The sequence below is a fragment of the Rousettus aegyptiacus genome, unplaced genomic scaffold, assembly GCF_014176215.1.
Source record: "Rousettus aegyptiacus isolate mRouAeg1 unplaced genomic scaffold, mRouAeg1.p scaffold_m13_p_2, whole genome shotgun sequence".
In the NCBI taxonomy this organism is placed as follows: domain Eukaryota; kingdom Metazoa; phylum Chordata; class Mammalia; order Chiroptera; family Pteropodidae; genus Rousettus; species Rousettus aegyptiacus.
Window position 1 is genome coordinate 167,321,450 of NW_023416295.1, and position 15,269 is coordinate 167,336,718.

Here is a 15,269-nt window from a genome sequence, read left to right on the forward strand (position 1 = left end):
ATCACATGCTCTTACCTGGCTGCAAGGGAGGCCGGGAAATGTTGCCTCTCTCTGGGTACCTACTTCCCAACAGTAACTGTATGCTAAGAAATATCCTGCACTCTACACCCCCAGGACTGATGGACATTTGACAAGCTTCGTCAGATGGTCCTAGCTCTTCCATTTTCTTCTCTGTCTCCTAGGACGACAGCCTTGCCAGCACTAATTCCCACAAACAGATATATTCAGGCTCCCCACCCTACAGACCCTTTCTCTAGACTCTAAACGTGACATGACCACCTCCTTCCCTTCATTTTTGCCAAAGTTTTTGAAAGAATTCTCCACTAATTTCCATTTTCTCACGTATTGCTTAATGCTTAGTTTACAAAAACTGCTCCAACTCAAAGTCATCAATGACCTTATTGCTAAATTTGGTCTTCTCTTCTCAGCCTTAATTCTATGCGTCTCCTTTGCAAAATTCGAGGCTGCTCCTGCCTGGGGCCTCAGGCCTTTCCGGGCTTCCGCTCTCCCGGTTCTCGTCTTACCTCTCTGTCCGCCCTTTCTCGGTCCCCATTCTGTTTTCTACTCAATATCGATGTCACTTGACTTCTGTCCTTGGGTCCACCTCTCTCCTCCGTCGCTGAGTTCTGGGGCTGAAAATGCCTTTCCTGGCCGAAGCCTTCTATATTGGTGTCCTAGGGCTGCCTTATCGAATTGCCACGAACCTAGTGGCTTAAAATATCAGAAATTTATTTTCTTGCAGTCTGGAGGCCGGTGGTTCAAAGTCAAGGCGGTGCGAGTAGGGCGGGTCCCTTCCGGAGGCTCTGCGGGGGAGTCCGCTCCATGCTTCCGTCCTGGCCTCCGACGGCTCTGCCAGCCCTCGGCGTTCCTTGGTTTGCAGCCGCCACACTGCCCCCTGTACCTCCTGCCTCACACGCCTTCCCTTTGTGTCCTCTGCGTGTCGTGCATCTCCCTCTCCGTTCCCTTATACAGACACCTGACAGTGAACGCGGGGCCCACTCTCAGTCCAGGATGATCTCGTTTCAAGACCCTTAAAAATTAACAACAAGCACAAAGACCCACTTGCGAATAAGTTCACATTCACAGTTACTGGGGCTGAGAACAGGGCACGTTTTTTTTTTTTTGGAGGGAGGCTCTTCAGATCACCGCACCTCCCGGATGTGTACCCCCGTCACCAGCTTCTCTCCTGGGCTCGTGAGACATTTTCAACTCCCCGACACGTGTCCCCAACCACGGCGTGCCGAGAAACTTCGCACGTACACGTCCAAACTGGCACTTGTGACTTTCCTCCTTAATTATAATTGTTCTCGATTTTCTCCTGTGGTGGATGGTTCGCCATCTGTCCACTCTTACAAGATAGAGGCATGAGACTCATCCTGGATTCCTTCCTCTCCTACCTCCCACCTTCAATCAGGCACCGAGTTGTGCTGATCCGACTGGGAAGTATCCCCCGAAACCCCTCCGCTTCCAGCGCTTCCGCCTCGGGGCAGCTCTCAGCGCTCCTCGGGGCCGATCTGCCTGCGGCTGCTCCGTCAGCTTCCCTCTCGCCGACCTCCAGGGTCCCATCGACACCACTTCCAGCGTTTCCCACCTCCAGATCGCGAACCCAATCGTGTCAGGGGCCCGCGACCCTGAATCTAAAACTCGGGGTGTCTGACAATTCAGTCCGTTTATTTATTTATTTTTTCGCAATTAAGGAAAACAAGATGCAGCGCGGGACGTAGGTCTAGCGGTATACTCTGGGGCGGCACCCGGTAATCGAACACAGAAGGGCGAAATGTATGAACGTTCACACGAAGAGGGACAAGGAGACTATAAATAGCCTCGTGTAAGTTAAGTCGACATTTGCCGCCGAAAGAGTTTGTGCCACATTATGGGGGGAAAAAAAAAAAACCCTTCAGCGTCAGCTTCTAGAACTTCGGGATTATGGGTAATGGATCGTGGACTTATACTCTTTTTCTTGAAACTTCTGTGGGCTTCTGATCGTCTCTTTTAGCTGGATTTGAAAACTAGTGGCTCACAACTGGTCTGTGGCCTAGAGACATGTCGTGTTTGGCATCGCAATATTCATACACATCTCAGATTGAAAACTGTTTAGGAGGAAACATGCAAGTCGGCCAGGTTTCCACCAGCTCGTACTGTCTTAACAACCCATGGCTTTATGCAGTTATATTTTTTCCCCCTTATTCCTGTAGGGATTTAACCCTAGTAGCTTAGTCTCTAAGCGAATAGTCACGTACCATGCAGCATGTAAGGGTCTGCAAATCAGAGTCCCAGGGGACTTGTCCAGGATCACCCTGACCCTTTCCCCGAGGTCTCCCTCAACCTCTCCCTGACCCTAGGCAGCGCATATTACCCAGGCGGTAGACCCCCTTAGAAAATTAGCCCCCTGCCTTGGCATATGTTATTGCCTCTGCCTCTTTCACCACTGTATTTCTGGAATTCAAAACTTACTCATTCTACAAAAAGTCTGTGGAAGACCTCACGCCAGCCTCCAGTAGGGTTCTAGGGCTAGGGCAGAGAATCAGACGGACACGTCCCTTCCTTCACCGATCTGACATAATCTACTAAATTTAGCCTGGCCAATTAATCTTACTGTGACTAAATGGACGGCGATTATTACATGGACGACACCTGCCACTTCGCTTCCTCTGATGCCTGCGACTTTGTTCCCAGCTCCACCGTAGCATTTGTCACACAATGTATTGTCTTCACTTGTTCACTCGGCGGTACTCTCTGTGGAGTGTGAGCTTCTAGAAGCCAGAATTGACCCCTAGTTGTTCCCGTGAGCCACGTTAGTCATATCTACAGCTCTTTAGTCGTATTTCCTAGATTTACCGTGTCGCTGCGTTCCCATAGCTTGTTCTGTCTTAACTTAATTTTAGATGCCCCGAGTCATCCACTCTCCAACTGCTCGGTCAACGTAAGAAATTTGAGATTTCTGTTACAGCAGCCTTTTACTTTAATTACTAGTTTCTGAACTAGTCAGGGTGGAGTAGATTATGGTGCAATCAAAACCACAAAATTGTGGTGCTTGGGCACAATACAGGTTTATTTATGCTAATACTATATGTCCAGCATGGGTGAGAAGAAGTCTCACTTGACAAATGCTTCCACATTTGTGGTGGTAAAGAGAGAGTGAGAGATAGAGAAAGGGAGAGAGACAGAGGGAGAGAGAAAGAGAGACAGAAAGAGAGGGAGAGAGGGGTAACATTGGCTCTTAAAGCTTCTACCTACAAGTGACACATGCCACCTCTGTTTACAGTTCATTGACCAAAGCAAGTCGCTGATACAAGGAAGGAGAAGACCAGGATATTCGTGACCCTCCCCCATGCCTGCCATAACAAGCCTCCACTTGTTAGCAGCGAGCCCAGAGCAGGGCTCTCCCTTCTCGGGGATCAAAGGCAATAGTCCTTATGTCACGAGGGCCTGGTTTTGGAAGATGTGGGGTCTCGAACAAGGTGGTGGAGGCAGAGTTCAGGCACAGGTGGGCCCCTTAATAGCAGTTGAGGCTAAAACATAATTCACGGAACTGAGGTGCTAGGTGAGATTCTTGTCTCTAGAATTGGTACTCATAGAGCTGAACCAAGATGCCGGAACTTTGCCTAAATTATTTGAGCAACAATCTAGAGCTCCTTAAATTTCCTTTGATAGAGCCATAATTCATTAGTTGAATACTTACTATGTGCCAGGCCCCCTCCTGGATTACGAGGCCCGTTGCGGCCGGACCCCTGCCCGCCTCTCGATTTGAATTTGTCCTTTCTCCCTCTTCTCGCTTTGGCCCCACCACGTTGGTGGGCATTTCTGCTCCCGAAATAGACCTGATCAGGGCTTTGCGTGTGATCTCCCCTGGTCTGGAATGCCTCCCCTTTTCATCTTTAGGTGACTGGTTTCTTCCTCCCTCTGACCTCGGCTGAACGATCACCCTATTTCAGGCCACCCTGTTACCCTTCTTCCCACGTTGTCTCAGAGCAGGGCTTGGCAACCTGCAGTCCTAGGGCTTGCCACCTGTTTCTGTAGATAAAGTTTTATTCCTTACTCCTTTTCGTATTGCCTGCGGCTGCTTTCATCCTACAACAAGTAGGTCGAGTTGTTGCGACGGAGACCACGGGGCCTACAAACCAAAACTATTTACATTGCTCTAGAGTCTCTTCATCGCAGTCAGTGATGCTCTGATGCTTTCCTTACTACCCTACTCTGTGAAATTGCTTGTTTCAGCCTCTCCTTCCCCATCGGAATGCACATTCCATGAGAGAAGGGGCCTAGCCGCTCCCGTGCTCATGGCTGCGGCCCCGGGATCCTTGGAGGCTTTCTTTACATAGATTTTGTATAAATGACTAAATAAATAGATGCTTGGGTACACACATCATGAGCCACCTGGTCTAAAAACCCGGGCTTGGGCTCAGTCTGCCGAACATGCATGAATTGCTGGGGTGGGGGGGGGGTGCGAAGGCTGGGTGGTCAGGAGGTGGGGTGCATTTTCCATATCCGGATTTTGGTCAGCCAGCCGCCAGCACCCTCCAGCTTCCCATCTGTTATTTAAACTGTGAAAATAAAGTACAAGAAATCAACTTTATAGCCCAGCCTAGGAGTCCGTGGTGTGTGGTCTGCTAAGGGCTCTTGTAGTAACGAGGCTCTCTGCCTCCTCCAAGGGCTGTAGCAGCCGCGGACGGAGAGGCGTGCAGTTGGCGCAGGCCATTTCCCTCCAAGACACAAACCCCCCTTCGCAATCAGCACTTCCTTAAAATGTCACAGTCCCCACATTCCCGGGCACTGTTGACTCGTAGAGTGCTTTAGCATCCCCGAGATGGGACCGCTTTCAGTGGATGCTGTCATTCCCGCACAGTGCTTTCCTGTGTGCAAACGACGCTTTAAGGAAAAAGTGAATCTGCTTTTCCCAAATTACATTTTACTGGAGAAGTCAATAGCGATGACTCGGAAGCTCAGGCAGTGCTTTTGAAGAGGCAAAGATGCAGGAGGCCAGCCAAGGCGGGCTAGGGAACAGGGAGAAGGCAGGCGGGTGTGCTGGGTAGACTCACCCTGGAGCGCCTTCTGCTGGACGTGGAGGGGAGAAATGGAGAAGGATCCTCTCTAGAAGCATTGGAGAAATGGGAATGTATTAGTTTAGGAAAATATTTGAGCAAACAACCAGTACCCTTGACTCCTGCCTTATCCTTGCCCACCGCACCTAGTACACCAGCAGGTTCCCTAGGTAGCACCTCCAAAATACCTCCTGAGCCTCGCCTCCCTTCTCCAGCACCACGAGCACATGCCGGGCCAGCTGCCGTCGACTCACATCTGGGCTGATGCAATGGCCTCCCCACTAGTTTCCCTGTGTCTACTCCTGCGACAGCTTGAAAAAACCAACCTTCTCACCTCAGTCAGCATGACGTCCCCCAAACACAGACAGATCTAGTCACCGTTCTATTTAAAACCATCCCACCATTTAATGCCATAGTCCATGAGGCTCAAATAATCAGACCCTTGCTTGGTCTCCAAGCTCACCTCCTCCATCAGCTCTCGGCTCCCACCCGCCAGATACCGGGGCCCCTTCCCGAACCTCCAACACAATCAGCCTGTTCTCTCCGAGCGCTCTCTTGCTCAGTGTCTATTCTGTCTGGCTCGCCCATCTTTCCTGCCAGCTCCTCCTTGACATTCAGGTCTCGGCTCAAATGTCATTTCCTCAGAGAGGCCGCCTTGACCTTTTGTCTATAAGAAACCCCCACTGCCAAATGAGTGATCTTGGCCAAGTCACGTGGTTTCACTATGGCTCAGCTCCATCTGTAAGGTGGAAACAAATGATATTTTCCTTGCGGAGTAATTATGAGAAATATAAAATGTTGAGTAGGTATAAGTTTCAAGCTAAATGCCCTGGAACTATGTAGGTGCTCATTGCATACGAGGGGAATAAGTGAGAGACTCATTTCTTTCAGTGGAGGGAAGAACATCATTATAGGAATCAGACCTGTTCCAGAGGGCCGTCCTGGCCCCTGAGGTCCCGAGATCTCAATCGCTTATTCAGACTAAGTTAGGACAACCACTTAGCACTTGAGTGTGAGCTCTGTGAGAGCAATGATCTTTTCCTCTTCCCTCACTGTTCTGTTGTCAGTACCTGGCACATAGTAGGTGTTCAGCAAATGTCTGCAGAACGAATGAACGATTCGGCAGACTGGAAGGAAGCATGGGATGGGGCAGAGGGGTGGACAGGATGGTGTTTAAATTTACTTCCGGTTTCGAAATTTTGTGAGTCTTCGAACTTTCTATGGGACCTTAACAACAGTATTTTCTGTGATTTAATTCATCAACCAGAGCTCGGCCTGATCCAAGGAGGAAAGGCGAAACACATCTCTTCCTTTGGGTTACTTGGAGAGGGACTTTGGAGAAGAAAACAGGGCTCTTTTGGGGAGACAGTCTCTTTTCTGCCCCCCGGCCACCTGCCCAGCTCCCGCTTCTGAGCAGGAAGACTCAGAAAGAGGAGGCGAGGAGGGTCCTTCCTACTGGACACACCTGCCCTCGGCTTTGAATTTACTCGACACTCTGAGACTGTCAAACCAGCTTCAGCCTCTCCCCGTCGCTGGCATCGGGGTCTGGGCGGAGGAGCATGGTGGAGGACAGAGGGAAGAGATACAGGGGATGAAGAGAGTAGAGCTGCCTGCTCATCTCTATGAGGCGGAGGGACTTCCAGCCAGTTTCTTCCTCCCGGATGCCCCAGTCTCCCTCATTCTCTCTGTGGCCATTTACTCTCCTGCTTATCTACTTGTTCCCAGGCATAGGGAGTCTCTGAGAAGGGAAAGCTGTAAATTATGCTGTCGAATTGGACAGGACAAGAAGTGGCAAGGAGATGAGAGCCAGGGTCTTCCCAGAGAGCAACCGCGTGAAAGTGCTTATAAATAAGGCCTGGGGGCCACCGCCTGGCAGGGAGTTGTCCTCCAGATAGCACCGGGAAGCAGCCCATTCACTTGGCCTGGTTTTCAAAGCCAGTTCTCTTTTTTCCTTTTGGTACATGAAGATGAGCTGCAAACGCCCCTGGACTGTGTGCTCCGTGAGGTTGGATTCGATTTATCCTTGAAACCCTCGGTGTCCAGTCCAGTGCTTGGCAAAGTGTGGTACCACAATAAATATTTGGAAAATGACTGAGTGAACAAATCAATGTTTTGAAGGCTATTGTGTGTCCCCACCACTGTTTTTTCTCCAGATTTTTCTTGATCATCTTTTACGTTGTGTATCTGTAAGGATGCATTTGGCTGAAAGTAAAAGAAAATATTCCTGATAGTTGATGAAACTATTAGACTTTTTTTTTTTTAAACAAGGCAGGAGGTAGATAATGCTAAGATTGTTTTACTGTTTTAAAATGTCACCAGAACCTTGAACACACCTGATCTCGTCAGATCTCAGAAGCTAAGCAAGGTTGGCCTGGTTAGTACTTGGATGGGAGACCACCTAGGAAGACCAGGTGCTGTAGGTGTTAAAAAAAAAAAAGTGTCACCAGGAATCTAGGTCCTTTTGTTCCTTCCACCGGGCATCTCTCATGCCTCCTTTTGGTTTTTACGTGACGTTTCTTTGCGTCTTCTACAGGTTGTTCAGGGTGGAGATGAGTCTTTAATGCATCGGCTGTAAACTGATCATAACATGTTTGTTTAACTTTCAATATTTTTAAAAAATTTAGTTTCCAACACTTAAAATTTATATTTTATATACACGTCCAGATTTCCAAATTCTTTTTAAAAATCATAGAATCTGAAAACACTGTGTGGCCACAATGAGCAGGGACTGGTGGCGGCGGCTCCCTCTAAATGAGGGGTGCGTCGTCTAGTCTCCAAGGTTCCCACCACGCCCTATCGGTCGTACCCTCTCACTGTCACTCATTCATACTACTCACCTAAAGGAAGCCCTGCAGGTACGCGAGTTTGTGCCCTCCTTGAAAGATTTTTTCATTCCCGTGGCCTGCAGTTGCAACTCAGCTATTATAAAGCTTTTTGCAGCTACTTTTCTCCTAGAAATTGCCCTAGACACCATCACTCAATCGTCCTTTGTTGGTGCTTCCTGGATTTCACCCATTGGTTCTATGCAAGTCTCCAGCTCTCTTCCAACAACCCAGTAGATATTATTTCTATTTCCCTTGCATACATGACAAAGTTGCAGCATAAAGAAGCTGGATACTTTCCCTGAGGTCACACAACTGATACATGTTGAAGTCTTGCTTTCAGTTTAAGCAGTCTGGCTCTAGGATGCACATTCTTGAAAACCACACCATTCTACGAGGATGTGCATATATGCATGTTGTATATATAGTTTGCTGGAGATTGCATCACTCAGCCAAGGAAACAATGCAATGGGATTCCCTGTGTTAAGTTTTCAAAGAACTATCACTAAAATGCCTCTGAAAGCCCAGTATTTGGGGGAAGTCCCTCCTACTATTCTATTTCTATTTTTATTCCGTCTTAGTTGCCTCTCTAGATAACCAGACTCCTTGTGTCTCTCTACCTTAGGTATTTCTTATTAGTAATATGGAGCTGATGAATTTTTTTTTGAATACAGAGTGTCATGGAAAAGAAGTAAAGTGATATTTATCTCAGAGCTGTCCTCCCTCTGGCACTTGACATTCGTTATCTCAAAGCCACATGAAGACAGACACTATTTTTCCCCTTTTTTTCCCCCAGGTGAAGAAAGTAAGGTGGAGTCACATGTTCTAGGGCTGGAAGTGACAGGCTGGAATCTGAACGCGGCGAGTTCCACTTTCAAGTCCATTTTATCTCCATCATTCTATACCATACTCTATTGGATAATGCCACTAATTACCATTGAAAGGGAAACCATCACATAATTTTGTCAGAAGAATTACGAGCTGTCTAGTGAGAATGCTCCGTGTGCCTCTTCATGGGCATCACTGTGAGATGTGTGTGTGTGTGTGTGTAGTGTACGTTGATTGATTTATGAGTACGCTCACTTTCTATCATGGAGCCGTCCTTGAAAAAGTGAGTGTGAGTTTGAGTTTTGAAAATAGGGTAATTTGAAAGGACATTTCAAGGGAATCAGCATAAAGAAGAAAGCCTGCTGTATTTCTTCATAACATGGGTAATATGGCACTCTGTCAACTGCTCTTTTATGAAAAGCCGACTTTCTTGAAGGGAGTTAGCCCTGTTGTGATGGCGAGGATACCCAGGTGTAGACCTTTGATGGATGTGCTAATCATCTTCGATTAAAAGAAATCCGCCCCCCCCCCCGATTTATAGCATCATTATATCACCATTTATGGATCTTCTTCTATTATGTGATATCCAGTTATAAAGCTCTAAATAAGCGTCTCTTGAATGAATGAAGTCACAGAGCAAATGCCGTGTGACAGAATTGTGCAGGACATGAGAAGATTCCGAGATGAATAAACTCCAACTCTTTAAGAATCTCAGGCTCTGAAGGGAAGACAAACAGATACTTACAACAGCGTGATTGGTACAGCCAAAGAAATGTCCTTTTTATTGGTTCTATCATCATTTATTCCAAATATTTAATGTGTTACTATGTGCCAGGCTGTAAGCTAAGGAATGGATATATACAGTTGAGGGGGAACATGGAGGTATAGACTGTGGCCTCTCTGAATTTATGATTTTTCCACATACGAGGCAGCATCCTACAGTGTCTGAGTGCGTTGGTTCCAGCCCCATACTGCCCAGATTCAAATCCTCCCAGTTGCTAGTCTTATAACTGTAAATTTCCTCTGTCCCATGCATCTAAAAATAGTATAGCACCTACCTCACGGAATTGTTGTGAGGACCAATAGAATTAATTTTTTAAAACACGTAAATTAATGACCCTCTCACGATAGAGGCAGAACGGTATTCATCAATTAAGCAAATATAGTGAATGGCATGTAATGAACTTGGGTTCTTCGAATTTTTGCCTAATCCACATTCCACTTGTACTATTATTATCTTTAAGTGACACACGCTTTAAACTTACATACTCATCAGCGTATAGCAAACATCGTAGCAAACCCTGTGTGATAGCTGTCTGGGAGGCATTGGCATAGACGTGATGACCACACAGGACACCTCCTTGTGACGTCCTTTTTTTCCCCTGGGCGAGATCTGCAGCTCTAGCCTCTGCCCTCTCACAGCACTTCGTGCCCAACTCTATTAGGTGCTTTTCAAGATGCCTAGAATCAATTCTCATTCTCGGCCAGTTGGCCAATGTGAGGTCGGTCCTTTGGTTGAACCCACCCCAGAAGCCCAGGACTAGAAAGACTGAGAGTCAGAAAAACTCCACCTGTTAAGACACAGGAAGTACTTAGAACAGCTCGTTGTACAAAGCATTCCGTAACCGTCAGATAGCATCATACGTGCATCTGGGTCCATCGAGAGAACACACACAGCACCGATGCTCACCGGATAAGGAACGTGCCCACTTGAGCTTGACAGAGCTTCCGAATGAGCTTGGTGCTGAGCTCGCGAAGGTGCGTGTCTTTGGTGGGTGAGAAACAGAGAGAGGATCGTGCTCTGAAGCTGTTTCCGACTCTCCGTTTTTGTGAAGTAGGAGGAGAGGCGCAGAGACTCAGCTCCGCTGCCCCAGTGGCCATGAGTAGAGACCAAACGTGGAAGCATTGCTGCAGAGGAGAGGAAATGAGTCGCTTTTTATCTGGGGTGAGGGATTTTGAGAAGGGCGACGGGGGACGGCGGGGGTGGGGGAGTCATGGCTCTGTTTATTTCAAAGGATATAGGACAGGGTTCTTCAGGCAACCAGTAATAAAAGTTTATTCCAGGCAGCATGGAAACAGTGATATAAATGTTTGGTTAATTACCGACATTTTGACAGTATTCGAATGTAGTAAGTCAACAAGTATTTCAAAGGAAGAGAACATAGAAGTAAGTTGGGGGGATGGGGGTGGGAGCTTGTCATTAAGGTCCTCGAGTGTCCCAAGATATATTTAGATATCTTGAAAAGGTTGGAAAGGAATGAAAAATCCCCAATGCTGAACCAGTACTGCCGAGTGCATTCTGACACAAATTTCTTCAAATAGAATAGTTTTTTTTTTTTTTTGTACTTCCGCAATAACCAGTCGGAAGAATCTGGCATTTAAAGACGTAAACGTTTCTGAAATACCCACTACAACAAAGTATCTGAAAATGTTTCCTAATTGTTAAGAAAACTGTTTCTGTACATGCCTGGAACGAGTTGTTTGTTTGTTTGTTTGTTTTTTAAACACCACCCTTCAAACATACCATCTTTTCCGGTCCCACGTGGCTGGAAGGCTGGTGGTACTTGGTGGTTTAGCAGAGATGCTGTTGTCTCCTGCACATCATGCTTCCACGGCAACGCACACTTTCATTTATTTATTTTGCTGGGGAAGTTGCCTCAGGAGGTTGTCGGAGCTGTAGGGCCCAGCCCGCAAACGTGTGTCTGTCCGAGGCTCAGCAGTTTCGCCTCTCTGTCCACCAGCCTGCCAAAGCCTTTTGTGATTCCTTAGGCCAAAACGCACTTTCATCTGTCCGATTTGAAATTTGAATACACTCCCTGCTCACTTACCAAAGCCACAGCCTCTCCGATCTGCTTCGAGCAAATACGAGTCCCTCAACAGTTTCCGGTGGCAAGCAAACTTCTGCCAGGGGAGGAGAAGGGAGAGAGGCAGGCCACGCTTATTTTGCGACTGAATGCAAATTGGGGACGTGTTGGATTCCATCCTGGGCCTGTGCCCTCTGCCACCACGCTCCCTCCAAGAACTCCTCCCTGCCCACCCCTGCTCTCAGCGGATCTTGATTCCGATGTCCATGCCCCAGAAAGCCTTTCCCAAGTCTCTCAACATGTGTTCAGTTCCTTCTGCAAATACATCTCATCCCAGCACGCACCAAACCGAACCGCCACAGGTCATTTCTTTGTCCGTCTTCCTTGTTGGATCAGGAGCCAGTCGAAGGTGGGGGCTTGCCCTTCGTCTGTATTCCCAGAGTATATGGTATGTATAAGTGTTCAATAAATTACTTAATGAGAGTGGGAGACAAGCAGTCGCATTTAAAAGAAGTGCTCACTGGACGGGATCGTTGTACACCCCACCCCATCGGTGTTTCAGGTCCGGAAGCCGCACCGTGTCTTTTAGATCTGGAGGCGGTTCGCTCTGTGGATGGCAGGTTCGCACGGCGTCATTAATACGTTTTGGGACGAGCTGCTCGTGCATCCCCCATGCCTGTCCCGCAGCCCAAGGCCCTAACCCTTGGGGGGCCTGCGTCTATGTCTGGACCACACCAGACGTTTTCACTCTCCATTCTTGCACAGCGAAAGATCCCAGAAGGTCCTTTCAAGAACTAAACTCCCAGAACCCCAACAATTCGGATCGCCCCACCCCCCTTCTTCACACTTTGACTCCCTGCCTCACTGTTCTGATATCTCAGAGGGTTGTGATGCCTCGTTTCTTCTTGGATGGCTGTTCCTGCTTCTTGCCTGGTCAGACCCCATCAGAATCAATCTCTCTCCCCCCCCCCCCCCCCCCCCCCCCGCCGCCGTGTGTGTGTGTGTGTGTGTGTGTGTGTGTGCACACGCGCGCTCCTGTGAGTTCTCTGCATGCTACAGCAATGGTTCGTAACACATAGCCCCCGTATGTGTCAGCATCTCTCGGTAGGTCTTACAAAGTACCAAAGATGACTGGGCCCCAACTCAGACCAATAGAAGCAGAATCTCTGAGGACGGAGACAGAGATTGGTGTTTAAAATAAAAATGGTCCACATCAGTGTAATGCAGTGTGGTCCCTGGTCTAGCAGTTGGCGGGAAGCTTGTTAGAAATGCGAATCATGGAGTCCACCCCAGATCGACTGATTCAGAGTCAGGGGGTGGGGGAGAAGGGTGGGAACCGCCAGGCTCCGGATTGGATTTCTGGGTTACCCTGTTTCATTCCTCCTCTATACTTGGAACCTAAGGCCAAGCTTCCTGAACACGAGTAAAAAGTGCGTTTTCTGCCACGGGCTGTATTTTCTCATTCAGTATTTCCTAGCGAGGTGTAGTTCCTGCTTTGCAGGTCCTGCTACCTCGGTCCGACATTACTTGCTTGCTGATTCCAGTCTCTGTAACACCACACAACATCAGTTTTCGTTTGGATCTGCTAACCTTTTCCTAAAATTTGCTACATATTAAGTGATGCTTCCGAGGCCTCATCACCTCCTTGGCCACCTCCTTGCTTCCCTCATCTCCCACAGCAAGAAGCATTGTGTCATCTAGTGAAAAAATAAAGAACGTGAAAAAATAAAGAAAAAAAACACAATGACATTGTTCCTGAGAGCATTATAGGAAGCACTGGATCTGCCCAGTGCCGACCTCCCCTGCCCCCTGCCATTCATTCTGTTTTAGGAAAAGCAACCCCAACACCAGTTGGGATAAGTTGAATCTCTCCAGCTGAGAGTCCCCTGAGGGGCGATTCAGGGGCAGGTATGCGTTTCTTTGTTCCAGGTGGCTCAAGTATGGTCTGCACTAGGCAGGCTTTGCAGCCCACCTTCAGAGCAGAGCAGACAGACCACGGAACTCTGCCGAGAAAGGAGGACGTCCCTCCTCACAGCCTCCCCGTATTCTGTGGACCTGCTTGCATGGGACCTCTGCACGTCACTTGTCTCTCGGCCTTGTGGCGGCAGCCTCAGGATGACCCTGTGATATTTATGGTCTGGGGAGCTGTAAGCAGCCTGTGGGGGCAGGCGCACACTGTACACATTAAGAATGGCAGCCATGCCCCATGGATAAAGGAGTTGCATGTTTACTCACAACACTTAGCTGCGCCGTGTTAAACAGAGCCGCTTTGTTTTTCTGAGACTGTTCTAGCCGTCCACATATCGCGACCCCATCGGGTGGGTCGATCCAGTAATCCAACTCCAGAGTTGGAAGCTTGTTCTTTAGCTTTGATTATTGATCGATCGATTGACTTTTCAGGGTGCTGCCCTTCTGTTTTTCTGCAAGGTGGGATCTGAGTGAAAGGGAGAAGGCATCTCAGGTGACCTTGAGGTGGGAGGAGAAAGGCAGGGTCACCGAATTCGTCTCCGGTCATCAGGATCCTCCCTGGCACCTGTCGCAGACTGGCTGGTCAGAGCATCTCCAGGGACGTGCAGAGCCCTGAAGCACACTTCATCTGATGCCATCTGTTTTGTGTTTTTAATAAACTTTTAAATTTTAGAACAGTTTTCAATTTACAGAATTATTATGAAGATAGTACAGGAAGTTCCCACAGACTACACACTTCATTTCCTGTTATTAATATCTTAGTATGGTACATTTGTCACGATTAATGAAACAATATTGATATACTATTATTAACCGAAGTTCATACGTTATTCAGATTGTCCCAGTTTTTCTCTAACGTTCTCTTTCTGTCCCAGCATCCTCCAGGTCACCATCTTACATTTAGTCATCATGTCTCCTTAGACACCTCTTGGTCATGACATCTTCTCAGACGTGCCTTGTTTTTGATGTTGACAATTTGGAGGCGTATCGGCCAGATATTCTGTTGAATGCCCCTCAACCGGGATTTGTCCGATGTTCTTCTCACGGTTACACTTGGGCTATGGGTTTTGGGGAGGAAGATCGCAAAGGCGAAGTGCAATTTTTATCACATCGCATTGGGTACACGTCACCAGTATGATTTATTGCTGTTGATGTTGACCTTGATCGCCCAGCCAAGGTAGCATACATGGAGTTTCTTTGCTGTAACATTATTCCCCTGCCCCCACCTTCCATACTGTCCTCTCTAGAAGTCTCTGTGCATGGCCCATACTGAAGGAGTGGCAGCGAAGCTCCACCCACCTGAGGGCAGAATTTCTACACCTGTTATTTGGAATTCTGCACTGGATATTTGTCTCTTCTCTCCCATTTTAATTCTTTAAGGGAGAGGTGGAAGTTCCTCACGGGCCCTCAGGATCTTTATTGCCTTCAACTCAGAGTATTCTATATACCAAGGTGGCACATGCTGGGGAGGCCTGTTCTGAACCCCTTCAAGGTGAAGCTGGAGACAGACTATCACCGGAGCAGTGTGGGCGTTTACGGCAGGCACAGCACCTGCAGTTGATGTCATAAGTAAGCAAGTTGCACCGAAGGTTTTCCAGTGGAGATGCGATAAGTCTAGTGCTTGTTTTAGAGAGACCAGTGCCAACGGTGTGTGGGTTCAATTGGAAGGTACAGAGTTGAGCTTAGAAGCAAGAGGTTTTGCCAGGGGGCAGAGGGGTATGGGAGTGGTTTAGGTAAACGCTGCTGAGGGACTCCGTGGAGACAGACAGGTGGGGATGAATGTGAGGGCGATGTTTAAGTTTGGC

The 15,269-nt window shown here is 48.0% G+C and overlaps 1 pseudogene; it reads left to right on the forward strand.

Annotated features, from left to right (window-relative positions):
- Positions 1–7,349: 7,349 nt before the first annotated feature.
- On the forward strand, positions 7,350–7,465 carry LOC118614061 (annotated as a pseudogene).
- Positions 7,466–15,269: the final 7,804 nt, after the last annotated feature.